At 38.8% G+C, this 27,219-nt stretch overlaps 1 long non-coding RNA gene across 1 annotated transcript in view; it reads right to left on the minus strand.

The window, feature by feature from the left end:
* Window positions 1–8,890: 8,890 nt before the first annotated feature.
* The window catches only part of LOC309855138, a 45,402-nt gene continuing 27,073 nt past the window's right edge, over window positions 8,891–27,219 (minus strand). The window contains exons 3-4 of the long non-coding RNA XR_014306637.1: window positions 17,566–17,698; window positions 8,891–9,361 (exon numbers count right to left, since the gene is read on the minus strand). This is a non-coding gene — a long non-coding RNA (uncharacterized lncRNA). The remainder of the gene's footprint in view (window positions 9,362–17,565; window positions 17,699–27,219) is intronic.

The following is a 27,219-nucleotide window of genomic DNA, read 5'->3' on the forward strand; positions in this document are numbered from 1 at the left end:
GCTAGAATACATTTTTTACATGACTTCAACACGTCATGACTGATCAGTATGGCAGGGGTGTAATCCCCTGTTTGGGGAAGGAGAGTGCTTGTTAGCCTATGTGAATTACCCTCCATGTAGCAGTATAGTAAAAAGGGCTTTGCGTGCTATTCTAAAATGCACTGGAGTGTTTTTATTTTTGCGGGGGGGGGGGGGTCTTTTTTTTCAGATATAAAAAGGAAACAGATCAGGGGATAATTGCCATTGAAGATACCGTTGCAGGCACTGAGTGGCTCAATTGGTTAAAGCTTCTGCCTTCAGCTCAGGTCATGATCCCAGGGTCAGGGTTCTGGGATTGAGCCCCACATTGGAATTCCTGTTTAGCGGGGAGTCTCCTCCTCGTCTCTCTATCTCTCTGATCCTCCCCCCCTGCTCGTTCTCTCTCTTTCTCTCAAATAAATAAATAAAATCTTAAAGAAAAAAAAAAAGTAAATACTGTTGCTAAGTAGTTCCCAAGAGGAGGAGACACACCCCTCCACACAGTGCCGCAGGGGGAAGCAGCAGGATCAGTCAGGTGGCAGAAGGAGAAGGGGAAAGCATGGCTCAAAGACTTTATTCTGGTTTTTGAAGGAAGAAACAGGCAAGGTAAATCAAGCAAACTAAGCAAATTTAGGAATGGATAGTTTGACTAATTTTGGTAGGCTTCAGATTATAGTAGTGATCCCTAGTTGTCCTGTACCTAGATCTGGGGTGATTTAAGTCAGGGAGATAATGTTCCTGACTGCTGGAGTCTGAAAATGAGACAGAGGAATAGCTGGAGGGATTGACTGGTTTGCATATCAGATGCATGCTCACAGGCAAGTTGTTAGCTGTCTCTAGGAATTAGCTAACCCCTCCCCAGGTCCACAGGGCTCCCTAAATTGTCAAAACATCGTAAAATACAGACAGCAAAAACCATGATTAGTAGATTTCTATTCTCTTTACAGTTACCCATCATATCTATGTTAGATATGGAAGGGCACACTTAAAGCATTTTGCTGCTTGCCGCAAGTAAAGCTGGCAAAGATCAGCATGTATTGAAGTTAGTTAGTTTGTATTCATCTGAAGCTTATCTATTGCTACTTTAAGATGCCAATTCCTCCCAAGGGCTATTTGCTTTCACAAGTGCATTTGTTAACTGACAGCAAAGCCCAGTGAAATTATTTGTTGCATATTGAATACACTCCCCATTACAAGTACTAATGAAAAGCTATACCTTTAAGAATCATATGTGGGAAAAGAATTAAAAAAAAAAAAAGAATCATATATGGAAACCAGGAACACTGGGCATAGGAAACTTTGCAAACACAAGGGCAAGGACACCCAAGAAATGTTCTAAGACATCCAGACATAGTGCCCACGTAAGATAAGTTGCAAAAAGTTCCTTATTCTTGTTGATTGGTTCATAAAGTTAAATCATTTGCTTTTGAGCTGAGAGCTAACACTGTTCACAAATTGATGGCAGACACCATGTTTTCCCCAGAGTAGTCCAAGTGGCAGAGGCAGCTTGGGCAGGAAGAACGGGGCAGAAGGGACACCGTGAATCACGAGAGGGCCTCCAGACTCCCTGTAGAAACTGAAAGGCTAATTCAAAAATCTATATGGAAATGCAAGGGATCCTGGAAGCCAAAATAACCTTTAAAAACAAGAACAAGTCCTGAATTCAAATGTTACTATAAAGCTACAGTAATCCTGGTGTAAAATAAATTTATGGATCAACGAATACAACTGAGAGTTAAGAAATAACCCATACATTTATAGTCTGTTGACTTCTGACAAGGGTGTGAAGACCAATCAATGGGTAAAAAATAAATTTTAACAAATAGTCTTCAGACAACTGAATATCTACATGCACAAAAATACATTTGGACCTTCTACTGCACATTATTCACAAAAATCCACTCAAAATACATTACAGACTTAAATATAAGAGCACAAGTATAAAAGGTTTAGAGGAAAACAGATGCAAACCTCCGTGCCTTGATTTAGACAGTGGTTTCTTAGATACAAAACCCAAAGCACAAGCAACAGCAATAAAAAAGATAAATTAGACTATATTAAAATTAAAAACTTTATGCTACCAACAAGAAAACTGAAAAACAACCTAGAGAATAAGAGAAAGTATTTGAAAATTACATATCTGATAATGGACTTTTATACATCTGCAATATATAAAGATCCCTTATAACTCAATAATAAAAGGAGAACTGAATTTAAAAATGGGCAAAGAACTTGAGTAGATATACCTCCAAAGAAGGTATACAGATGGACAACAAACACATAAAGGATAGTTTAACATCAGTAATTATTAGGAAAATGTATCTTAAAACTGCACGAGATACTAATTCACAGCCATTAGGATGGTTATCAAAGAGATACACAGTAATGAGTATTGACAGTGATGTGGAGAAGTTTAATCCTCATTGATTGCTGGTAAGAATATAAAATGGCACAGCCACTTTGGAAATATTTTGGTAGTTCCCCCAAATGTTAAGTAGTGACCATAAGACCTAGCATTTCCATTCTACGTGTATACATAAGATAAATAAAATATATGTCCACACAAAAATTTGTACATGAATATTCAGAGTAGCATCATCCAAAATAGAAAAAAATGGAAGTATCATGCATGCCCTTTAACTAAAGAATAGATAAATAAGGTGTGGTATACCTATATAATAGAGTGTTATTTGAAAATAAAAAGGAGCAAGTTACCAATACATGCTACAATACAGATGGACCTTGAAAACATTATGGTAAGTGAAAGGATCCTGTTTCAAAGAGCCACATATTCCATGATTCTATTTTTTAAATGATATTGTTTGTTTGTTTGTTTGTTTGTTTTTGAGAGAGCACAAGCAGAGGGAGAGGGACGAGTAGACGCCACACCGAGCACAGAGCCCAAAGTGGGGCTTGATCCCAGGACCCTGAGAGCATGACCTGAGCTGAAATCAAGAGTCAGATGCATAAATGACTGAGCTACCCTGTCCCCCCTCCAGGATTCCACTTATAAAAATATATTCAGAATAGGGGAATCTATAAAGACAGAAAGTATATGAGCCTAGTGCCCAGGGCAGGGAGATGGGAGGGATGAAGGATTATTAAGTGAATGTTAATGGATATGGCTTTATTTTGGAGTTAATAAAAATATTCCAAAGTTAGATTGTGGTGATACCTGTACAGCTATGTCAATATACTAAACACCATTGAATTGTAAATTTCAAATGGTTAATTTAATTGTGTCAATTATAGAACAATGAGGATGATAAAAAGTTACTAGGGGCGCCTGAGTGGCTCAGTGGGTTAAAGCCTCTGCCTTCGGCTCAGGTCATGATTCCAGGTCCTGGGATGGAGCCCCGCATGGAGCTCTCTGCTCCGCTGGAGGCCTGCTTCCTCCTCTCTCTCTCTCTCTGCCTGCCTCTCTGCCTATTTGTGATCTCTGTCTGTCAAATAAACAAATAAAATCTTAAAAAAAAAAGTTACATAAAAATGCAATGGAAATTAATGTGTGAACATATACTGTTGTACTGAAATTGTATCAGAACGGGCTCCTGGGTGGCTTCGTCAGTTAAGCATATGCCTTCAGGTCAGGTTGTGATCCCAGGGTGCTGGAATCGAGTTCAATGCAGGGCTCCCTGCTCAGCGGGGAGCCTCCCTCCCCCCCCTCTCTCTGCCTGCCTCTTTGCCTACTTGTGATCTGTTTATAAAATAAGTAAATAAAATCTTTTTTAAAAAGTAGTCATGAGCTTGGCAGTTGTTTACCGATCCAATTTCTCTAACTTTTAAAGGAACCTAAAATGAGATCACCAAGTTCTTCCACAATTTTCTGCCAGACGTGATGGTAAGCAAAGTTAAAGATGGTCTCTTTCACAACTGACAGGAGATCCTGATCTACTTAGAAAAATCACTGATGTTATAAGAGCAATCTCCCTCAGGCCCAGTGATCTATTGCTGAGGAAGAGTAACCCATCATTCTCACAGCACATGTTTCTGGGAAGTACTTGATATGACTCATTTCTACATCTGAGTCACATTTTTTCCCAATAAGCTCAACCTCTGTTGCATCCAGTGTTAGAAGTAAAGGGATAATGATACACAATAATAGAAATATTTGGTATCATGCCTCTTTTGATTTCGGAACTAAAAATAAGAAATGGAAGGTGGAGATAATAATGAATCTTCAAATATTCAAATATGGTGTGATAACAATATTTAAAGCCAAGGAATGTGAACACAGATAAAAATAATTGCATTAATAATTTGTAGTTTTAGGTGCCCACATGGGGCAGAAACTATATAAAATTGCATGTGACCCTCAAAACAACTGGGCAAAGATATGAGTGAAGAAACATGAAGGTTTACGCATAATGCTTAAAATCTCTGCAGTTTATCAGCAAAACATAGACCCGAAATAAAATAAATCATCCCCAGTTCATATCATATATATGTAATATATATATAGAATAGATATGTATGCATATGATATACATGCATATAAGGCACATATCATATTGCTATTACTGTATATGGTCGAGTATCTTGATAAGCAGTGATTAATGTTTCACATCAGTTTACGATTTTTGAAATTTATTCACCAAGGCTTAAAGATGGTAAGTGGCTTGGTACAATTTAACCAGGTAGTTAGATGAGAACCAAGACCATACTCAAATTTAAGGCTTCTGCTGAAAGGGCATTTAAAAATATGTCAAGAGATTTCTGTAGTATAACTCCTTGCAACTGATGAATACTGAGATTTCTGTACCAGGTCAAGGAGCTAGAATCCTTTGTTAAATTTCTTCTTTCCCATCTTGGTATGGTTTCACTCTAGGTGTTTGAATTGTGAATTGCATTAATTGACATTCACTTTGATTTTCTATCTCTTCCAATTTGCCCCTCTCTTATCCAGAAGCTGATCACTAAAGCAGAGTATATATATTCAAGTGAACTGGGAAGTTGAATAATTATGCGTCGGAATCAGAACCCCAGTCTTTGGGGAGGTCGATAATAACCTAACCTGACCCACCAATTTTTCTTTTCAAAATATCCACCAAGTAATTCTGTTCAACTCTCTGCTTCACTTAAGTGATACAGATTTGAAACAAGCTACAACTGCCTACTTTATAAAAGTACTTCCTCTGAACTACTGCTTCCATAATCTAAAAGGAGCCACCTTTCAAAGAATGTCTACAGTGATGAACTCCACCAATTTAAAAGTGAGAGAGTACAGCAGTGTGTCAATGAGAAAGGAATAAGAAAAGAAAGTCAAGGAACACTTAGGATTTATGAATTTTATATTCAGGGTTTTTACTGTTTTGGGTATGTTGGCTCGCTTCTTTCTTTCCTGTCCCCAAACTCCCCAGCAACATAATGATGCATTGTTCCCAGTTTGAAACACACAGTATGCTTATGGTCATTATAATATTGCAGACAACATCATCTTAAATATTTTCTTTAAAAAGTTCTTTTGTGTTCTGTTACTTTGCCTGCTTTAATTTCACTCTTTTCCTTTTCCTTTTAATGGTTAAGTCTTTCAAGGGAAATGGAGTGCTAGTAAATATTGCCAATTTCAGTACCTTACCCCCTTGGACACAATGGCCAGGGGCAGACATGTGACCCCAGTGAGGCCAGTTTAAAATTATTTTTTGAGACTATTCTAAAGGGAGCTGGGAAAAAAGTGCATTTGCTCTGCAAATCTAGCGAATTTTGGCTCTCCCTGCAAACACTGCTCCTCCTACAGCCCTTCTAAGTCTTACATTCCAGCCTTCTCCTTTGTTCAAGGTCAATGCTCCCTCATCTCTTCCCTCTGCACTTTACCGTAGCACCAGCTTCAGCAGCTTCCCCCTTTATTGGATTATTTCCATCACTATGCAAACATACTTTCATTCTTCCCCCCAAATATCTCTTAGCCCACTTCACCCTTTGTCTAGTTCTTCCATGTCCTTGCTCATCTTCAGAGAAAACTGCTTTGAAAATGTTTGTGTTCATTGTATCAGATCCTTCTTTTCTTATTCTCTCTTCAATTCACTCAAGTCTGTTTTCTTTGCCACTCTTCTCAATGTCACCAGTGACAAGTCAAGTTATTCTTGACTTCTTTCTTTTTCAGCATTCCTTATGCAATCATCAGACAATCCAGTTTGTTCTACCTTCTAAAGAGATCTCCCATGCAACCATTTCTCATGCTCATTAACCTGGTGCAAACCACCACCACCATCTCTCCACCAGTATGGCAGACACCAGCCCCATGGTCTCCCAGCTTCTATCTGCCCCAGCACTGTGGACAGGGTTTGGGTTCAACACTGCAGCAAAATGATCTTGTTAAGTAAAACCATATCCTTCCTCCACTCAAAACCCTCCAATAGCTTCGTACCTTGCTCAGAGTAAAAGCTTAAATCCTGACGATGGCTTGTAAGGCATTACAGCCTCTGTGCCTCTCCTCAGCCCTCCCCCTCTCTGACCCCAGCCCTATCTGCTCACCCATCGGCTCCGGCGCTCCAGCCACACCAGCCTCCTGCTGGTCTGCCAACACACCTACCAAGCTTCTGGCCTGAGTTCTTTGCTCTCTGCTGGAACAGTTTCCGCAAATAGCTTCAGAGCCAACTTTCTCATCATCTTCAAGTCTTCTCTCACACGCTGCCTTCCCAGTGAGACTTTCTGAGTTGGTTTGCTAGAGCTGCCAAAGCAAAGTATCACAAAACGTATGGCTCAAACAGTAGGAATTGATTGTCTTGCTGTTCTGGAGGCTAGAAGTCCCAAATCAAAGTGTCACCAGAGTGGTTCTTTCTGAGAGCCGAGAAGGAAGATTTTTGTTTCAGGCCCCTCTCCTCAGTGTAGGGATGGCCATCTTCCTGTTCGTAGAGTGTTTCCTTGTATCTTCACATTGTATTCCCTGTATCTCTGTAACCACATTTCCCCTTTTAATAAATCAGATTAGGGTCCACCCTAACAACCTCATTTTAACTTAATTAAATCTGTAAGGACTCTATATCGAAATAAAGTCACATTGGAAGTGTCAGGGTTAGGACTTTAATGCATTTGGGAGGAGATACAGTTCAACCACTATCACCTTCCCTGACCACCTGCTTCAAATGACAACCTCATTCACTCTTTGTCATCCCTTTTAAGGCACCTATAACTTTCTAGTATACAATAAAAGTATGTCCTTCCCCCCAAGGAAGATAGAACCCCTATATTCTTAGAATATAGAATAGTTCATAGCATATAGCAGGTGCTCAATAATTATTAGATAACTTCCTGTCTGAACCTATTATGCCTTCTCCTTCCAGAAATGATTACCTTTGGAACAATAACTAAGTAGCTTTTCAGTTACCAGATCCAAAGAACAAAAACACCTGACTGGGCCATCTAGCTCTTTCTATAGCTCTACCTACTCTGAAACCACTCAGAAAACACACAGGACTTGACCTTGCCCTTAGAACAAGCCAAACTCTACACTGCACTTATAACAACAATTGCCAGGAACTTGATAATTAATTCACTTTTCAAATGCCTTGAAAATGTAAAAGTAGGGGTACCTGGGTGGCTCAGTGGGTTAAAGCCTCTGCTTTCTACTCAGGTCATGAAGCCAGGCTTCCTCCTCTATCTCTTTCTGCCTGCCTCTCCACCTACTTGTGATTTCTGTCTGCCAAATAAATAAATAAATAAATCTTAAAAAAGAAAATGTAAAAGTTTTTATTTTGCATTATTTTTGCAAAAGTATTTATTGTGCATTAAAGTTAACTTACTGCTAAGTTTGACACTTTCAGTTTGTACTTCTATCCTTAGAAAAAGAGATCCTATTCTTTTCTTCATCTCTTTCTGCACATAATATGCTGTGTACACATGATTATTTATTGATAAAGCAGTGTCTCTTAGGACCAAGAGGACCAGTCAGAATTAACTTTCTTGAAATCAAATCCTAGCTCAGCTATATAATCACGGACAACTTTACTTAATTTCTCTGCACTTGCTTGAATTATCTGTAAAATGACTCCAGAAGGTCCTTTTCTCATTTGCATTTCTCTATTTCTGGATGGATATCATTAATTATGTGAGAATTATGTGGATATTCCTGGTTTTAACTCACTCAACAGAGAGAACTAGTGATTCAGTAATCCAAAAGAATAACATGAAAATCACATAGTATAGCTTTAAAAATAGGGAGAACAAGTATTCATTGCTACAATAGACTAAGCTCATTTGCAAATTCCCAACACCATCAGCTCTGTCCTATTTTTACAAAAGACAGGGAATAAAGGGCAAGAAGTTTATTTACTTAAAAGGAAGAATCAACTCTTAACATATGCCAAGCCATTGAAAATAATATTATAGGCAAAGTATAATCTCAGTAAATCTTCAAAGAATTGTTTTGTGGCCATTTGAATGATCTTTGTATTTAGAGACAGCAGCTATTATACTGATGCATAAACTATATATAGTTTTATAGAGTTCATACTTACCTTGTTTGTTCAGAACCAGTAATATTTTGCAATATGAACATGAAACTATCATCTATTGATTTGTGGCTGTAACATTCATTGAAGACCTTAAAGCACTGGATTTCAACTCTTCTTTTGCCTTTGGTCTAAAATATTAAGTGAAAGCTTATATTTTTAAAGAAGAGGATGAAATTTATAGCTTGCATTTTCCTCACTTTAAAAAGTAATTAATGCATAAACAGTGATACTTCTACAATATTCATGTAAAGAAGAATGCAAACTTTTTTTATTTTGCTGTGAAAGAAATTTCCAGGATACATTATAAGCGAAAAAAAAAAAAAAAAGTGTAGAAAGATCTTTGTAGTATTCAGTCTTTTACTAAAAAGGATACAAAAGTAACTCAAAAACCTGTTTATTTTCTATTATATTATTTTTATGTCATTTTTATTTTTAAACCATAGGACAATGCCTATACAAAAATTTTTACAAAACTTGAATTATTTTTATCTTATTGGATAACAGCAATACAAAACATAAATACAATAGAAGGAGAGCATTTTTCTTCCTCTTTCCTCTCACGAAGTAGATTAAGATAGAAAGGGAGAATCCAAGTTTATCCCCGTGAATTGTCCAATTATTGTCTAGGTTTTTATGAGAATGAGAGAATAAAAAAAGCACCGCTATCTTCGCCCGGCTACGGCGTGTAGTAGAAGGAACGTTTTCAGAAGAGTCCTTTTTGTATTCACTCAGAGTTAAAACTTCTTTCCATGCACTGCTGCTTTTGGAAGATTTAGCTGTAATGGAGGAACCATAGATGCCCTCAGATACCCACGTCCACCAGGAGTCCCAGAAACAAAGCCGCAGCCTCTGGTGTCCTCTGCTTGTTTGTGCTCATGCTGTTGGTGCTGCTGTGGTTTTTAGGAGGGGAGACGTTAATGCAGTGAAATAACTCTATTTTGTGTGACACTCAATGTTTTCATTTGCTGTGTAATCATACGTATAATCCCTATTTCTGATGAATCCTGAAACAAGCTCATGAGGATGTCCACATTCTTGTCCAGCAGGAAGACATAGCAACGCCGGTCCCGTGCAGCACACGTGAAAAGCAGCAAGGTAGATATTAGTTAACCTTTTATGGTGATCTGTAACTAGCTTATTTTTCATAGGCCTCACTCTCATTTTGGTGAATTATCTACCCATAATACCTATGGCCAATACGCGTATCCCAAAATAAAATACATAGGATCCATAAACCATACATCAGAAGCTATAAAAGCTATTGTTGCTGCTGTTTTTCAATTCTTTATTTCATGACTTGTGGACTCTAGACAGTCTTACAGATATTGGGAATGGGGTTCTAGCCTAAGAATTTCTGTATAATCTCTTCAAAATTTTTAGGACAAAGTATAAGTTGCAAGATAAGATAATTTGTTAAAATTTGTTGAATGGATTAAGTAGTCAGGAAAAAAATACTAAGAAGAATAATTGGGAATTGTCTTCTCTGAAAATGAATGACATTTTGATGTGAAAGAGTTCTCACAGAACCCATCAAGAGTTACATTAAAAAGGACTGAAGAGCAGTTCATAATGGAGGTTCACTCCAGCTGACACATGAACCTAGTGGCTACTTTGAAATCTTTCAGTCACTACTTCTGTGCCAATTAAACAAAAATTTTAAAAGATATTGATGAACCCTAATAAAATGGCCATTTCTCTAATTTTGCATAAATTCCTCATGTCCACATACCTGTCCTATAGGGCAGTATTCTTTTTAAAAATTAATTAATTAGTGAGTTAATTAATTAATTATTTTTGAGAGAGTGATTGAGAGAGAGAGAGAGAGTGCGTGCGAATGCATGAGCAAGGAGGGAGGGTCAGAGGGAGAGGAAAGAATGAATCCCAATCAGGCTCTACGCTCAGCTCAGTGCAGAGCCCCACATGGGGCTTGATCTCATGACCATAAGATCATGACCTGAGCCGAAACCAAGAGTTGAACACTTAACCAACTAAGCCACCCAGATGCCCCAGAGCTGTATTCTTAGATTTGGAGAAGAGGAACGAAGAGAGGGAATAAGAATATGTATTATGTTATTTAGGACAGTTAACGGCCTTTTGAATATCAACTATGTAGTCCTACATATTGAGTGGTAAAATTCTAAATGTTTCAGCAAATGTGTACTTACACTTACTTCAAATAATGTTCAAATAACCATTTGCTTCATGCAGTAGGAACAAATTTCACACCGACCTTGAGTCACTGCAGTATTCTAACATGCCTTCTGAATCATCAAAGATGCAATTATGGTTAATTTAATTTTAGTGCTAAGAATATGTTAATATGAATAATTGGAAATTATTGCACAAGACTAATAACCTCTCTATATAGTTGCTTATGTTAACCAGAATATTAAGTTCATAGAAATTCACATGGGTCACATGTTTAGAATTTGCTGTCCTTGTAAAATCTGAAAATAAATGATAACAATAAATGATGTTGATAATGCTTTAGAGATGTTCTTTAGAAGCACAAGTTTCAACTCTTTCAAAATCCCTTTTTAAACTTTTTCATATTTAAATAAATGCTTCTCCTCTGACTGCCCATGGCCCCTTCTACTGCACATTACATAACAATTAGCCGTTTACACATTCATCTCTTCTCAGAGATGTTCAGTATCTAGAGGACAAGGGCTGTCTTATAGATGCATGGTGTGTGAATATATGGTGAATTGTGGGGGTTGGCAAACAATGTTTTTATTTTTTATTGAGATATAATGGACATGTAATATTATTTTAGTTTCAGGTGTACACCATAAAGATTAATATACGTATATTTTGCAAAACAATCATCACAATAAGCCTAGTAAAAATCCATCACTACACATGTTACAACTCTTCCTATGATGAGAATTTTTGAGATCTAATTTCTGCAACTTTCAGAAACACAATACAGTATTATTAATGACGGTTACCACGCTGTGCAACTTTGAGTTTCACTGAGTGATACGACTGTTGCTCACTTCTGTGTGAGAGGTGCCCAGACCACTACTCAACAAAACTGGATTGAACCCCTGTGGTATGACTGTCAGCATATTAGGACAAGAGCAGGAAAATGACACGAACGAAAATCCAGAGATGCTTCTGGTTAATCTCCAGTCAGTGTCATCTGGTGAAAGACTCTACGTACTTGTGTACATAGACAATCACTTACAATAAAGGAGATCAGTGCTGTCAGGGTAAATGGGGATACAGAGAAAGAAGGGGCTGAGTGTGGAGATGAGGAGGCGACCCTTGAGCGGAGTCCTAAGAAGTGAACCAAGGTTTGTTCACACAGTGAGGAGAGAGCACGTGCAAGGCGAAGATCCAGGAGCGGCCCTCAGTGGGGGTAGACTGGGGGCAATTTAGCGGGTCTGGATGGCAGAGTTGGTGGGTGGCACTGATGGAAGCTGACATTGGCAAGGAAGACCGAGGAGATGTGGAATTTTAGTGCTTCTGGGTCCCATGGCTGGCAAGAGGCAGATGGAAAAGCAAAAGAGAAAAATGAATGGTGTGTTGAGCTGACTAGAAGAAAAGGAGTGATGCAGGCAGAAAAATACACTTTGAAGTTACTTATAAAACACCAGTTTGGCAGCACGAGGCAGTTTGCTAGGCTATTAGGATGATGCTATTTAATCCTCACAACAGCCCCGTGGATTAGGCACCATTTTCATTTACAGATGAGAAAGGCTTACTGGTGTTAAGTCACTTGCCCAAACATAAGACAGGCAGATGACACTGTCCGGATTCAAACCCAGATGCCTCCAACTCCAAAGTACATGCACAGAGTCACTAAGATCTCTGCCTTATACCTAATTCTAAAAATGGATGTTCCTGGGAATCACAGAGAAGATAAAAAGCACAAAATGATCAGAGGAGATTAAAAAATCAAAACAAAACAAAACAAGAAAATGAAACAAGGTATTTGTACCCTGGCCATTCTCATTATGCATCTTGCATTCCCTCCAGAAGCACACGGGGAAATCTGGCCATGGGGCCTGGAGACTCTGATCCCCAGCGTCTGATAATACTTGCGATAAGTACATGATGTTGAGGCGATTACCATTACACCTGTTCTGCCAATGCAGTTTTTAAATGAAGACACCCAGCAGAAGCCTTTCATAAACTGTGCAGGTTGAATTTTGCCAGAGCCCTAAAACCACCAGAGGGAAAAACAAAACACTACAACAGTAGCACGGGCGGCTTATGCAAATGGATTTAGGTCACCCGGAATATGTAATTTTTGGGCAAATTGCCTGATATCCTTGCTATTTTATGTGCTCTATTGTTTGAGTATCCATATTATTAGTTTGCTCTCCTCTGGCCTGTGAAATTGATCTTATGAATTTTCTTTTCAATCCATTTCAGAAGGTGTTCTAATTTACATTTAAAATATCTGGGCAGTGAAGTGATGGCCCTGAGAGACTCTATTACACTGATATGGGGAGGGGGGGCTGTGTGTGTGGGTGTGTTGGGTAATTGCTCGGGGAGGGGGCTGGAGAGGGGGCCCAGAAGAGATGGAGCGCTCGCAACCAAGACGTACTTAGCCATGTTTTCCTTCACCTGGCTTGCCACCTCAATCCTTAAAAAAGCAAGGCGTCAAGTAAATGTTAAGTGCGGGGATTTATTTATTTATTTTATTTCTGGCGGCGGAAAACCACGATTGAATTAAGTGAGTAGTCCTGAGCAACAAAACTACTTCCATCTATCATCGAGCAGGGATGATATGGTGGCTGGGAGTCTCAATCCACATTTAATTAAACTCCTTTGCTTTTTCAGATGAGAAGCTCAGGAACACACACACACACACACACACACACACACACGGAGAAACTGTTTGTCTTTTGTACAGTGCTTCTGTGGTTGCCAGAACTCGACTGATTTCATTGCATCCTGATCCATCTCAACAGGAAAAATCTAATTTGTTCCATTTTTTCCTGTGCCCTCTGACTTATTTTATTTGAGAAGAATCTGTGGAATTTGAGTTGTTTGAATACTTTTGGAGGCTCAGTACTCGGGTTTATATTAGAACCTTGCCAAATTCTAGCAATAATAAATGATGTGAGTAAATAAAATTCTGACCAAATTCAAAGGCCCTGAACATTTGATTTTATAGAGGATATTTGCAAAATACATAGAAGTTAATGTAATGTTAGTGTCTTTCATGAAGCTCTGAAACATCCAGTAGTTTAAAGAGTGGCAGAATATAAGAAAGATTTCAATAAGTAAGTCATGTGCCCCTCATACCCCCATGTAAACACAAATACATTATGACCTGTATTACCTGAGAAGGGAAGGGAAGTGTGGTTGGACATGAATAAGTAGAATATTACATATTCTACAATCAAGAAATTATAGATTTTCTACTAATCTCTATTTATATAGCAGTGTCCTTATATCGTGATGAAAACAAATAATTTTTATAAATATCTGCCTTCTATTATTCCCTTTCATATCTTATTAGACTATTACAAAATAAAATATTATAAAACTATTACAAAAATGGCAATTATACATGCACACCTAAAAATTAAAAGCTTAAAACATTCACTAAAATGTGAGAAACGAGAAAATTTAGTATAGTATTATCTGAATTACTGCCACATACCTGACAATGAAAAAATTGAGTTAACCAAAATTTTATGATCCTCATGAGAAAGAATTATGCTAACAAATAAACATTTTATGTCAGTCTACAAGGCTGTCTTGAGTACTGTTTTTGTTGGTAGTAATGTGAAAAGTACATGGTTTGCAAGATGAGAACTGATGTAGTCATCCAAATCCTTCCTTTGTGTTTGTTTCAGCCCAGGGCCCATTCCAATTATATCATAGATCTAATTAACTAATCAGGTTAAAAACAGAACAAAACAAAACAAAACCAAAACAACCAAATAGTTTTTGTTCAAGTTGACCCAGTAATTAAGAGAAATTTTGATTGAATGCCTGCATGATGAAATGGACATTTCATATCATCTGAGTTCAACATGTATTTCCAAAACTTTCTCAACTGCATTAATTATGCAAGTATTTTATCTAGCGTTAAGAAACACGGAAAACTGCTCAGCATCTCTGAAACAAACCAGTTGCCAGATTTGGACTGGGAGGGCAAAGTAGCCAGGCCAATACTTGAGGGATCATACGAAGGCATTGCTTTTGGAACAAGGTCCAATCATACTAAGTTCTCAATCATAGAATGTAAATTAAGATACTGTTTAGTCATGGTTTGTATTTTGGCACTGCATACAGATGACCTGGCTTGGTACCAGGCTGTTGGGTCCCAGCAGGAACTATTTAGCCTATTTAAACAGGATTTTGTTGGAGAGTTTAATAAGGAATCTATTTACAGAGGTGCAGATAAGGCTATGGGGACCCAAGAGAGATGTCGAAGCATCCTCACAAAGAAAGAAAGCCATCACCACTGGCTCAAAGGAGCAGAGGTAGGGGGCTGTAAGCAAGCTGCAGGGGAGGGAGGCTGAGCTATGGCCTTTGGTATGGGAGCACCCAGTAGGAAAAGAAGCATGGAATAAATACCCTAACCTCATTACTCCTTTGTCCTCTGCTAGTCTGCACTAAATTTCCATTGGCTGAGCCTAATTAGAAGGCAGAGAGGAAGAGGGACCAGCTAAAGATAGCTTCCTGAGGTACCAAGCCTTTGGAGAAGGATTAGAGTTGGGGGCATACTGAATCTGGATGGACAAACGGACAACAGCCGCATAGCAGATTAGCCGAAGAAGGGTAATGACCAGTGTAGTGTTGAGTCAAATATCTGTGATAATGATTCCAGCTTTATTTCAAGGTTTTATATCTTGTTCATCCTGTATTTTGGTACTCATTTACCAAAAATGATCCTCTTATAGGGGTGCCTGGGTGACTCAGTTGGTTAAGCAGCTGCCTTTGGGTCAGGTCCTGATCCCAGGGTCTTGGGATCAAGCCCCACGTCGGGATGCCTGCTCAGCAGGCAGCCTACCTCTCCCTCTGACTCTGCCTGTCTCTTTCTCTCTCTCTCTGTGTCAAAGGAATAAATCTAAAATCTTAAAAAATATTAATCCTCTTATAGTAATTTCCCCTGAGTACTGAGTTTTCTGGTTAACTCCTTAAATTTTGCACCCTAGCTATTGCCTTGATCCCCAGGTGGTGGGGATCAACGTTCTGCATTTTGCTTTCTGGTGATAACCTAGAAGTGTTATTGTGGGCTTTGTTATTTTTGTGAAGGACTGTTTTAAAACTTAAGTTCTGAAAAAATGTGAGCAGAGCTGATACGTTTTATGACATAAACTTTGAGGAGTTCCCTTGTTTTGAAATAAGCAAGATTAGGTCTACCAATAAACTTTCTTTGAAAGAAAGCTGCTTGTCTTTGATTCTGAGAGTATGAGTATGACTTGATTTCTTTTTTTCTTAAGATTGCATTTATTTATTTGAGAGAGAGAGTGATAGCCAGAGGGAACATGAGCAGGAGAACAAAGGAGGCCACCCTGCTAGGTGGGCGGCCCATTGTGTTGGGCACAAGGCATGATCCTAGGATGCCCCAACTATGGTCTGATTTCTACAGACAAGCTGTACTTGAATGAAAGCTGCTGTAATTAAGTTACCAGTTAACAGTCTATTCTGTGGCTTACCCAGTACATTTATTTAAATTTGAGACTAATGTCTGTCTGTCCACCACCTACACTGTAAGATTCATGAAGGCAAGGCTAAGGGTTTTGCATTTTGTTTTTGTTTTCCCTCACTACGGTAGCTCTCAAAATTTGCAGATATTAGGCAATCAATAAATATGGGCTCAATAAAGTAAATGAGTTCATCAGCCATCATATGGTATAAGAACCACGAATTTCAGACACCACATCTTCTGCTACCAAGCTTTCAGGAAAATACCTCATTGCATGATCCAGAGTATTCGGCTTTCATGATGTGGTTTTTGATGATTTAGAATCAGAAAATTCCACTTTAGGAAACAAAAAAAAGGGAGAACTTACTGCAAGTGACCAAAACACCTGCTTAGGTTAAACATTTATTTAGAGCATTTAATTTCCCTTGCTAGTGGCCCAGATTGCTCCCAATCTCCATTGGTCTGTGCCCACTATGTACCAGAAAATCAAAAGAAGGATCTGTGTAAGAAATCACTTTATGAGGGGCACCTGGGTGGCTCAGTGGGTTAAAGCCTCCATCTTTGGCTCAGGTCATGATCCCAGGGTCCTGGGATCGAGCCCTGAATCCTGCTCTCTTCTCAGCAGGGAGCCTGCTTCTCCCTCTCTCTCTGCCTGCTGCTCTGCCTACTTGTGATCTCTCTCTCTGTGTCAAATAAATTTTAAAATAAATAAATAAATAATTTTATGAGTACCAATGAAGATCCTGAAATAAGTGGCTAAATCAAAGAAGGAGTTCTTGACGCCGTCACTAGAATGGGACAATTTAAAAATCTGACTACTTTAAAATTCCTAAATATCAAAAGCACTGACGTTTTGAATGTTAAAATACTTCCATTATTTAGATCATCATGTGCTCTCTTTCACTTTTTGGTAGCAACTTCACAATGAATATGGCATGACTCTAGATCAGCTTAACTTTGGGAGCTAGAAGTTTCTATATCAGATGGTACCATTTGAGTGAATCCTAAGGAAATACCTCTGTGGTACTGCCATCGTGAGCAACACTTGCCTAATGATCTAATTAGCTTGCATTAGAATTTCCCAGAAGTGTTCTCTGGGACGTTAATAGGTGGTATGTGGTCTGTAGGTGTGTTTATGTATGTGTGTGCTGGGGGAGGGTGGTTATGTGGTCAAGTGCTTTTGCTAAATGCTGTGTTAAACAGACTCTTTATGTCTCCTCAGAGCCTAATATGCTGATGTGAATTTCAAATCTCCACGAGTGATATGCCACAATGGCCAGTATATTTGATTACAATGCTCTTTTCTCCACAGCGTTTCTCAGGGAAATACTGGTGTATCCAGAAGTAACACTTTCAGTCCTGTATTAATTTCCTCTTGCAGTTATTAACAAATTGCCACAACACAAGTGGTTTAAAACAACACAAATAATAGTACAATCATTTTAGTGGCCATAATACTGAAACAAGCTTTACCTGATCACCATCAAGGTGGGGGGCAGGGCTGCTTCCTAGAGTCTTCAGGGGACAATCCCTCTCCTTGCCACTTCTGGTCTCAAGGGGCTGACCTCATGCAACTTCTGTTTCTGTTGCCACTTCTTCCTTTTTTCTGCAAAATCGGCAAAGACCATCCTGGTATCACATTTAAATATGTCTCATTAATTTATAATAATTTAACTCAAAGTATGTACTGAGCATCTACTCTGTGTGTTACTTTCGCTCCTACTATGTGACATGCTCGTTTGATTCAACACAGTCCCAGCCCTCAAATCATTAATCATTTAATTATAGATAAACACCTACTTGCCAGATATCCACATCCCAAGGAAGAATATAAATGGCCTAAAACTAGTCACCAAAGTGCTTGAAGATTCAGAGAGCAGATCAAACACTGAGTTGGGGAATTATAATGGGGCTCACAGAGTAGGTGGGGTAACAGACTTTAAATACATAGGCTGTGACCAGTTAAAATGTGAAGAGGCTAGCAGGGGATTAAAAAAATCAGTGCAAAATGAACATCACAGAGGCTGACACATAGAGCATGAAAATATTTAGGTGAAATGCATAAATTCAGTGTTTTGAAAGTACAGCTAAAAGCCAAGTTGGGTTGTAATGTACGAGATGTGGAAAAGTTTGGAAAAGCAGGTTGAAGACAGATGGTGTATTTTCTTAATGTTTTGAATGAGGTGATTTTTCTTAACTTGGTAGGTAATTAATTTGGTCATTTATCATTTTTTCTCAACATGCGATTAGAAGTACCTAATCCGTGTCTGACACTTTCTAGGTGCAGGAGGAAATGTAGCCACGTCATCACCGAGGAAGTGGTAATATCACGTGGAGTTTTAAAAACAGTAAGTGCTGGCCGTGGAATAGAATGAATGGGGTACTACACTGGTTTGCCAGGGCTGCCCTAACAGAGAACCATAAAGGAAGTTTACTGTCATTGTTCTGGAGGCTAGAAGTTGAAATCAGGATACTCTCACTGAAAGTACTAGGGAAGAATCAGTTTCAGGTCTTTCTCCTGGGGGCTCATAGCTCCTTGAGTCTTCCTGTGACGTTCAGTTTGCCTGCCTCTGAGTCTATGTCCAAATTTTCCCTCTCTATAAGGACAAAATCATATGTAATCAGCGCTCATCCCGATGGCCTCATCTTAACTTAATCAGCCTTAAATGCTCTATTTCCAAATAGGGAGGGTCACATTCCCAGGTTAGAACTTCAGCGCCTTTTGCGTGGGGGTAGGGGTGGGGGGGGTAAGGGGGCTGGGGTGGGGACGGAATTCACCCCATAACAGACTGGAAGTGTGCAAGCGAGGAAAGGAAATCCAGAGCTGTTCCATGTGTTAGCAGAACGGGAGAATTTGCAGTACCCCCTTAAGACGTAAGTGGAGCCTAAGTTAGGGTCCTAGCAGTGCAGTGGGAAGAAGCATTGGGTGTAGCATGGAGCCTGCAGGCCCCAGAATTATTTCTAATGAGTCTATTTTTAAAAACTTCCAAGTAAGCAACATAATCTCTTATTTAAAGTTCATCTGCTAAAATGCAGCAGAACTATAAATTTGCTGAAAACTGCAACTCCCATCCATTTCTATCACAATTCTCTTTCTACTATTGACCGGATGATGGAAATAATCAGCACTATCTACACAGCATAGATATTTTTATTTGTATTAAATTGAATATGATTTTTTTTTCTGAAATGATAAAACACTGCATTTGAAAGTGATTTCTTTTTCTTTTTCCTACAGACTACATTTTTGACTTTATGTCTTGGCAAGTTGAAGATTTTAACATTATTTTAAATTTGAATCAAAAGCACATACTTTTTTTTTTAAATGTAAGCAAATTGCAATCACCTGGTGGTAAATGTTGTCAAGAATCATGCAGTCCTTAAGTGTTTTTCAAGAAACTTGTCATGCATAAAATCCTTGATGTATGAAAGCTGCAGTCCTGCCTTTCTTAATGAATGTTCTGAGAAGACTTCAGAGAGACGAATTAAGATCAGTTGTCCCTTGGTCATGGTGAATAATCTTTTTAATGTACTGTTGAATCCTATTGGCTAGTATTTTGTTGAGTATTTTCGCATCTGTGTTCATCAAGGATATCGGTCTATAGCTCTCTTTTTTGGTGGGATCCTTGTCTGGTTTTGGGATCAAGGTGATGCTGGCCTCATAAAATGAGTTTGGAAGTTTTCCTTCCATTTCTATTTTTTGGAACAGTTTCAGGAGAATAGGAATTAGTTCTTCTTTAAATGTTTGGTAGAATTCCCCCGGGAAGCCGTCTGGCCCTGGGCTTTTGTTTGTTTGGAGATTGTTAATGACTGTTTCAATCTCCTTACTGGTTATGGGTCTGTTCAGGCTTTCTATTTCTTCCTGGTTCAGTTGTGGTAGTTTATATGTTTCTAGGAATGCATCCATTTCTTCCAGATTGTCAAATTTATTGCCGTAGAGTTGCTCATAGTATGTTCTTATTATAGTCTGTATTTCTTTGGTGTTAGTTGTGATCTCTCCTCTTTCATTCATGATTTTATTTATTTGGGTCCTTTCTCTTTTCTTTTTGATTAGTCGGGCCAGGGGTTTATCAATTTTATTAATTCTTTCAAAGAACCAGCTCCTAGTTTCATTGATTTGTTCTATTGTTTTTTTGGTTTCTATTTCATTGATTTCTGCTCTGATCTTTATGATTTCTCTTCTCCTGCTGGGCTTAGGGTTTCTTTCTTGTTCTTTCTCCAGCTCCTTTAGGTGTAGGGTTAGGTTGTGTACCTGAGACCTTTCTTGTTTCTTGAGAAAGGCTTGTACCGCTATATATTTTCCTCTCAGGACTGCCTTTGTTGTGTCCCACAGATTTTGAACCGTTGTATTTTCATTATCATTTGTTTCCATGATTTTTTTCAATTCTTCTTTAATTTCCCGGTTGACCCATTCATTCTTTAGAAGGATACTGTTTAGTCTCCATGTATTTGGGTTCTTTCCCAACTTCCTTTTGTGGTTGAGTTCTAGCTTTAGAGCATTGTGGTCTGAAAATATGCAGGGAATGATCCCAATCTTTTGATACCGGTTGAGTCCTGATTTAGGACCGAGGATGTGATCTATTCTGGAGAATGTTCCATGTGCAGTAGAGAAGAATGTGTATTCTGTTGCTTTGGGATGAAATATTCTGAATATATCTGTGATGTCCATCTGGTCCAGTGTGTCGTTTAAGGCCTTTATTTCCTTGCTGATCTTTTGCTTGGATGACCTGTCCATTTCAGTGAGGGGAGTGTTAAAGTCCCCTACTATTATTGTATTATTGTTGATGTGTTTCTTTGATTTTGTTATTAATTGGTTTATATAGTTGGCTGCTCCCACGTTGGGGGCATAGATATTTAAAATTGTTAAATCTTCTTGTTGGACAGACCCTTTGAGTATGATATAGTGTCCTTCCTCATCTCTTATTATAGTCTTTGGCTTAAAATCTAATTGATCTGATATAAGGATTGCCACTCCTGCTTTCTTCTGATGTCCATTAGCGTGGTAAATTCTTTTCCACCCCCTCACTTTAAATCTGGAGGTGTCTTCAGGCTTAAAATGAGTTTCCTGGAAGCAACATATAGATGGGTTTTGTTTTTTTATCCATTCTGATACCCTGTGTCTTTTGATTGGGGCATTTAGCCCATTAACATTCCAGGGCTGCAAGGTTGGTTCAACATCCGCAAATCAGTCAATGTGATACAACACATCAATAAAAGAAAGAACAAGAACCATATGATACTCTCAATAGATGCTGAAAAAGCATTTGACAAAGTACAGCATCCCTTCCTGATCAAAACTCTTCAAAGTGTAGGGATAGAGGGCACATACCTCAATATCATCAAAGCCATCTATGAAAAACCCACCGCAAATATCATTCTCAATGGAGAAAAACTGAAAGCTTTTCCGCTAAGGTCAGGAACACGGCAGGGATGTCCATTATCACCACTGCTATTCAACATAGTACTAGAGGCCCTAGCCTCAGCAATCAGACAACAAAAGGAAACTAAAGGCATCCAAATCAGCAAAGAAGAAGTCAAATTATCACTCTTCGCAGATGATATGATACTATATGTGGAAAACCCAAAAGACTCCACTCCAAAACTGCTAGAACTTATACAGGAATTGAATAAAGTGTCCGGATATAAAATCAATGCACAGAAATCAGTTGCATTTCTCTACACCAACAGCAAGACAGAAGAAAGAGATATTAAGGAGTCAATCCCATTTACAATTGCATCCAAAACCATAAGATACCTAGGAATAAACCTAACCAAAGAGACACAGAATCTATACTCAGAAAACTATAAAGTACTCATGAAAGAAATTGAGGAAGACACAAAGAAATGGAAAAATGTTCCATGCTCCTGGATTGGAAGAATAAATATTGTGAAAATGTCTATGCTACCTAAAGCAATCTACACATTTAATGCAATTCCTATCAAAGTACCATCCATCTTTTTCAAAGAAATGGAACAAATAATGCTAAAATTTATATGGAACCAAAAAAGACCTCAAATAGCCAAAGGGATATTGAAAAAGAAAGCCAACGTTGGTGGCATCACAATTCCGGACTTCAAGCTCTATTACAAAGCTGTCATCATCAAGACAGCATGGTACTGGCACAAAAACAGACACATAGATCAATGGAACAGAATAGAGAGCCCAGAAATAGACCCTCAAATCTATGGTCAACTAATCTTCGACAAAGCAGGAAAGAATGTCCAATGGAAAAAAGACAGCCTCTTCAATAAATGGTGCTGGGAAAATTGGACAGCCACATGCAGAAAAATGAAATTGGACCATTTCCTTACACCACACACAAAAATAGACTCAAAATGGATGAAGGACCTCAATGTGCGAAAGGAATCCATGAAAATCCTTGAGGAGAACACGGGCAGCAACCTCTTCGACCTCTGCCGCAGCAACATCTTCCTAGGAACAACGCAAAAGGCAAGGGAAGCAAGGGAAAAAATGAACTATTGGGATTTTATCAAGATCAAAAGCTTTTGCACAGCAAAGGAAACAGTTAACAAAATCAAAAGACAACTGACAGAATGGGAGAAGATATTTGCAAACGACATATCAGATAAAGGACTAGTGTCCAGAATCTATAAAGAACTTAGCAAACTCAACACCCAAAGAACAAATAATCCAATCAAGAAATGGGCAGAGAACATGAACAGACATTTCTGCAAAGAAGACATCCAGATGGCCAATGGACACATGAAAAAGTGCTCCATATCACTCGGCATCAGGGAAATACAAATCAAAACCACAATGAGATATCACCTCACACCAGTCAGAATGGCTAAAATCAACAAGTCAGGAAATGACAGATGCTGGCGAGGATGCAGAGAAAGGGGAACCCTCCTACACTGTTGGTGGGAATGCAAGCTGGTGCAGCCATTCTGGAAAACAGCATGGAGGTTCCTCAAAATGTTGAAAATAGAACTGCCCTATGACCCAGCAATTGCACTATTGGGTATTTACCCTAAAGATACAAATGTAGTGATCCAAAGGGGCACATGCACCCGAATGTTTATAGCAGCAATGTCCACAATAGCCAAACTATGGAAAGAACCTAGATGTCCATCAACAGATGAATGGATCAAGAAGATGTGGTATATATACACAATGGAATACTATGCAGCCATCAAAAGAAATGAAATCTTGCCATTTGCAACAACATGGATGGAACTAGAGCGTATCATGCTTAGCGAAATAAGTCAAGCAGAGAAAGACAACTATCATATGATCTCCCTGATATGAGGAAGTGGTGATGCAACATGGGGGCTTAAGTGGGTACGAGAAGAATCAATGAAACAAGATGGGAATGGGAGGGAGACAAACCATAAGTGACTCTTAATCTCTCAAAACAAACTGAGGGTTGCTGGGGGGGAGGGGGTTTGGGAGAAGGGGGTGGGATTATGGACATTGGGGAGGGTATGTGCTTTGGTGAGTGTTGTGAAGTGGGTAAACCTGGTGATTCACAGACCTGTACCCCTGGGGATAAAAATATGTTTATAAAAAATTAAAAATTAAAAAAAAAAAAAAAAGATCAGTTGTCCCTGACATGAATATCTAGGGAATATCAAGAGCTTTTAAATACATTCATTTAAGGATGAATATAGGCCAAAATATTTTTATTTTCATTCTTAGAACGGATAGATTGTCAACATTCATTAATGTGGGTGTAAATCATATTATATGACAAAAATCATCAATGGATAGTAAAAATTAAAGGGAGATGTCACATATATTATGATGAGCAATTGTTCTACTCCTGCATATTAAAATTACACATGAATACCCTGCAACCTGTTCTTGGTCACACAGTGTTCACAATTTCTCCTGAGAAATGTGTAACTACGTGCCCTCTCTCTTCACATCCCCTCCACCCACTTTTGGCCCAAATCTCTTCTTTGCTTCTGAAATTGCCCAAGGTCACCTCCTAGGCAGCCAGCCAGTCTAAAAGAATCAAAGTAGCTGTTTTACAGGGTTTTGCTCATTGTTATTTTAGCAAACTCTTTCCATGTTCCGTGTTTGCCTCTGACGCACATCTCAGAAGAATGAAATTTGCTCACAGTTGTGCATTTGTAGTCTCAGAAATCACCGTTGCTGCATAATCGCTTTATATTCAGAATGATCTAGCAAGAATCTTCTCTTTCTTACAATTAGGAGTGGTAGAATGTAGTTTGTCATTCCACTGCCAGGAACAGAACTCCAGGCTCTCAAGATTCTGAGCTGGCATGTCATGAATTCTTACAGCAAATGAAAAGAGATTTAAGGAGGTTTAGAAACAAAGGTGTAGGGACTTAGTTAGTGTTCCACTATTTCTTGCCAAATCAAATTTTGCTGAGTTATAAATAGTTCAATTAGAAATAGGTTCCATTTTCCTTGAAATGCATACCGATTTGTAATCCAAAGGAATGTTGTTTTGTGCCCTTTCTCTTCTCAACATGCACCTCCCCCCCCCTCTCTCCCCCCTTCTCTCTGTCTCTCCCCTCATCCCTCTCCCATATGCAAAGTTGGTAGGAACTAAAAAACAATTTGCCCACTTCCGAATTTTGTCTGTGTCTCTACCTTGGCCTACAACTGTTAATAACTCCCAGCCTTTTTGAAAAGGTGATAACAAGGCAGTCTTGACATTTAGTGCAAATTCATCCCTACTGCTGGGAAAACCACTAAAGCTGGGCCTGCTAATAATGGTGCATCAATAATCTTTTGTGTCATAGGTGAAGACTAGTAAAATTAGCACTTAATGTAGGCAATTCTTCCTGGCCTTCCTAAGTAAATTTATGGAAGGAAGTGGATTAGTCTTTCTCTACTCTTAGCTCTGCTACTTTTAATGTATACTTTCTTCCTTGAAGACATCATTCATTTTCATGGATTTCATATCAAGCTCTTGGAGGCTGACTTGGCACTCTCGTAAGCTGGACTACAATGCCTGTTACCTGACTCCAGTCTATTTTCTGGTCTCCTTCTTCTCCCTTTCTTGTCATTCACTCCTGCCTCCTTTGGTCTCCGCATGGTGGAATTTCTCTGTTCCCCACAGGGATGCCCTTTTACATTGCTGTCCTTATTATTCTAATGATCTTCTTTAATTTCTCTACCAAAAAATGTACTCAGCTTAGTAGTTTTCTCCCTTGTGGAGTCTTCACTTGAAATCCTCTTTTCCAAAGGCATAGTAAATTCTGCGCCCCCCCCCGCCTTTTTTTAAACTCCCAAAGCTCTTAATTCAGTTATAATATTCAGCATATATTTTTAAAACTATGTAAGAATTGGGGTGCCTGGGTGGCTCAGTCAGTTATCAACTCTTGATTTCAGCTCAGGTCAGGATCTCAGGGTCATGCTCTTTAAAATAAATAAATAAATAAAATCTTAAAAACACACACACACACACACACAAAAAAAAACTCTGTAAGAATTCATACAGAGAGATGCTCAGTAAATATTTTCCCCAGCTTTACTGGGATATAATTAACATAAATCATTGTACAAGTTTAAGATGTATAATGTATTGATTTCATATTTTACAAAATTACCACCATACTCTTCACTAACATCTTTACCACATCACATTAACTACACCGTTCTCTCCGTAGTGAGAACATGTAAGACTTGCTCTCTTAGCAAGTTTCAAGTATATAATAGAATATTATTAACTATGATCACTGTTGGGTCCGTAGTTCCTGGAATGCAGGAGGAACAATAGAAATAACTGCAGGGGTGGCCATCTTCCAGCTCCCTCCACCCTCTTCGTTAACCCTTGACTCTCCTGCCAAAAGGGTGTATGCCCAGGTCAAGTCTCCACAGGTAACCCGATACCTATGCAGGAAACAGGAGTATCAGGAACCCTCACCCCATACCTTCTAATCACCAAATACCTTACCATATATGGATGTGAGCCCCTGTCCTGCCTTGGCCCAATAAGAGACTCCCTCCAACTCCCTCCCAGTGCCACTTCCTCAACTCCCCTTTCCGAGTTGCAGAACCTCATTGGAGAGTGCCCACCTCTTCCCAGTGCAACTTTCCTGGATCTCTTTCTGACAAGCCCTGAAACTTTGGGGGAGAGTGCCTTTAATAAGTCTTGCCTTTAGCCTACCTTGCCTGGTGTTGTGTTTACCTCCCCTGCAAAACCTTACAATCACCATGCTGCACATGAGGTCCCCAGAACATCTTCATCTTATAACTGGAATTTTGTACTCTTTCACCAGCATCTCTCATTCGCCCCACTCCCTAGCCCCTAGAAACCACTACACTACTCCCTGTTTTTTTAGATTCTACATATAAGTGAAATTGTATACTATTAGTCTTTCTCTCTGACATTTCCCTTAGCATAATGTCCTTAAAGCTCATCCATGTTTCCTCAAATGGCAGATCTCCTTTCTCATGGCCAAACAGCCTTCTATTGTGTATGAATACCATGTCTTCTTTATCCATTCATCCATCAATGAACACTTAGGTTGCTTCCATATCTTGGTTATCATAATAATGCTGCAATGGAAGTGCGGATATCTCTTTGAGATCCTATTTGCATTTCCTTATACAACTCAACAGCAAAACAAACAAAAAGTCTGATTAAAATGGACAGAATACTTAAATACACATTTTTTCCAAGGAAGACATACAAATGGACAACAGGTACATGAAAAGGTTCTGGATATCACTTATCATCAGGGAAATATACATCAGAACCACAATGGGAAAGTCATCTTTAGAATGACTTTCATCAAAAAGACAGGAATAATAAGTGGTGAGGAGGTAGAGAAAAGGGAGACCTCATGCATTGTTGGTACAAATGTAAACTGGTACAGTTACTACAGAAAACAGTATGGTGTTTCCTAACAAAATTAAAAATAGAACTACCCTATGATCCAACAATTCTACTTCCGGGCATTTATCCAAAGGTCATATTTCCTTAATTAATGAATTATTTATCTTTTATTCTCAGCACTTCCTTCACCATATTGCCAAGGGATCACTGGCCCCCTCCCCCCAACACATGGAAGCTGGACATTTCTCTAGCGTGGCCTTCCTAGCGTTGCTGCACAACTACCCATCTACATCGTTTCTCTTCTGATCTCGACTACATTGCAAACTCCACGAGGACCCAGTCTGTGCTA

Source organism: Mustela nivalis (genome assembly GCF_964662115.1).
Source record: "Mustela nivalis genome assembly, chromosome: 20".
NCBI lineage: Eukaryota > Metazoa > Chordata > Mammalia > Carnivora > Mustelidae > Mustela > Mustela nivalis.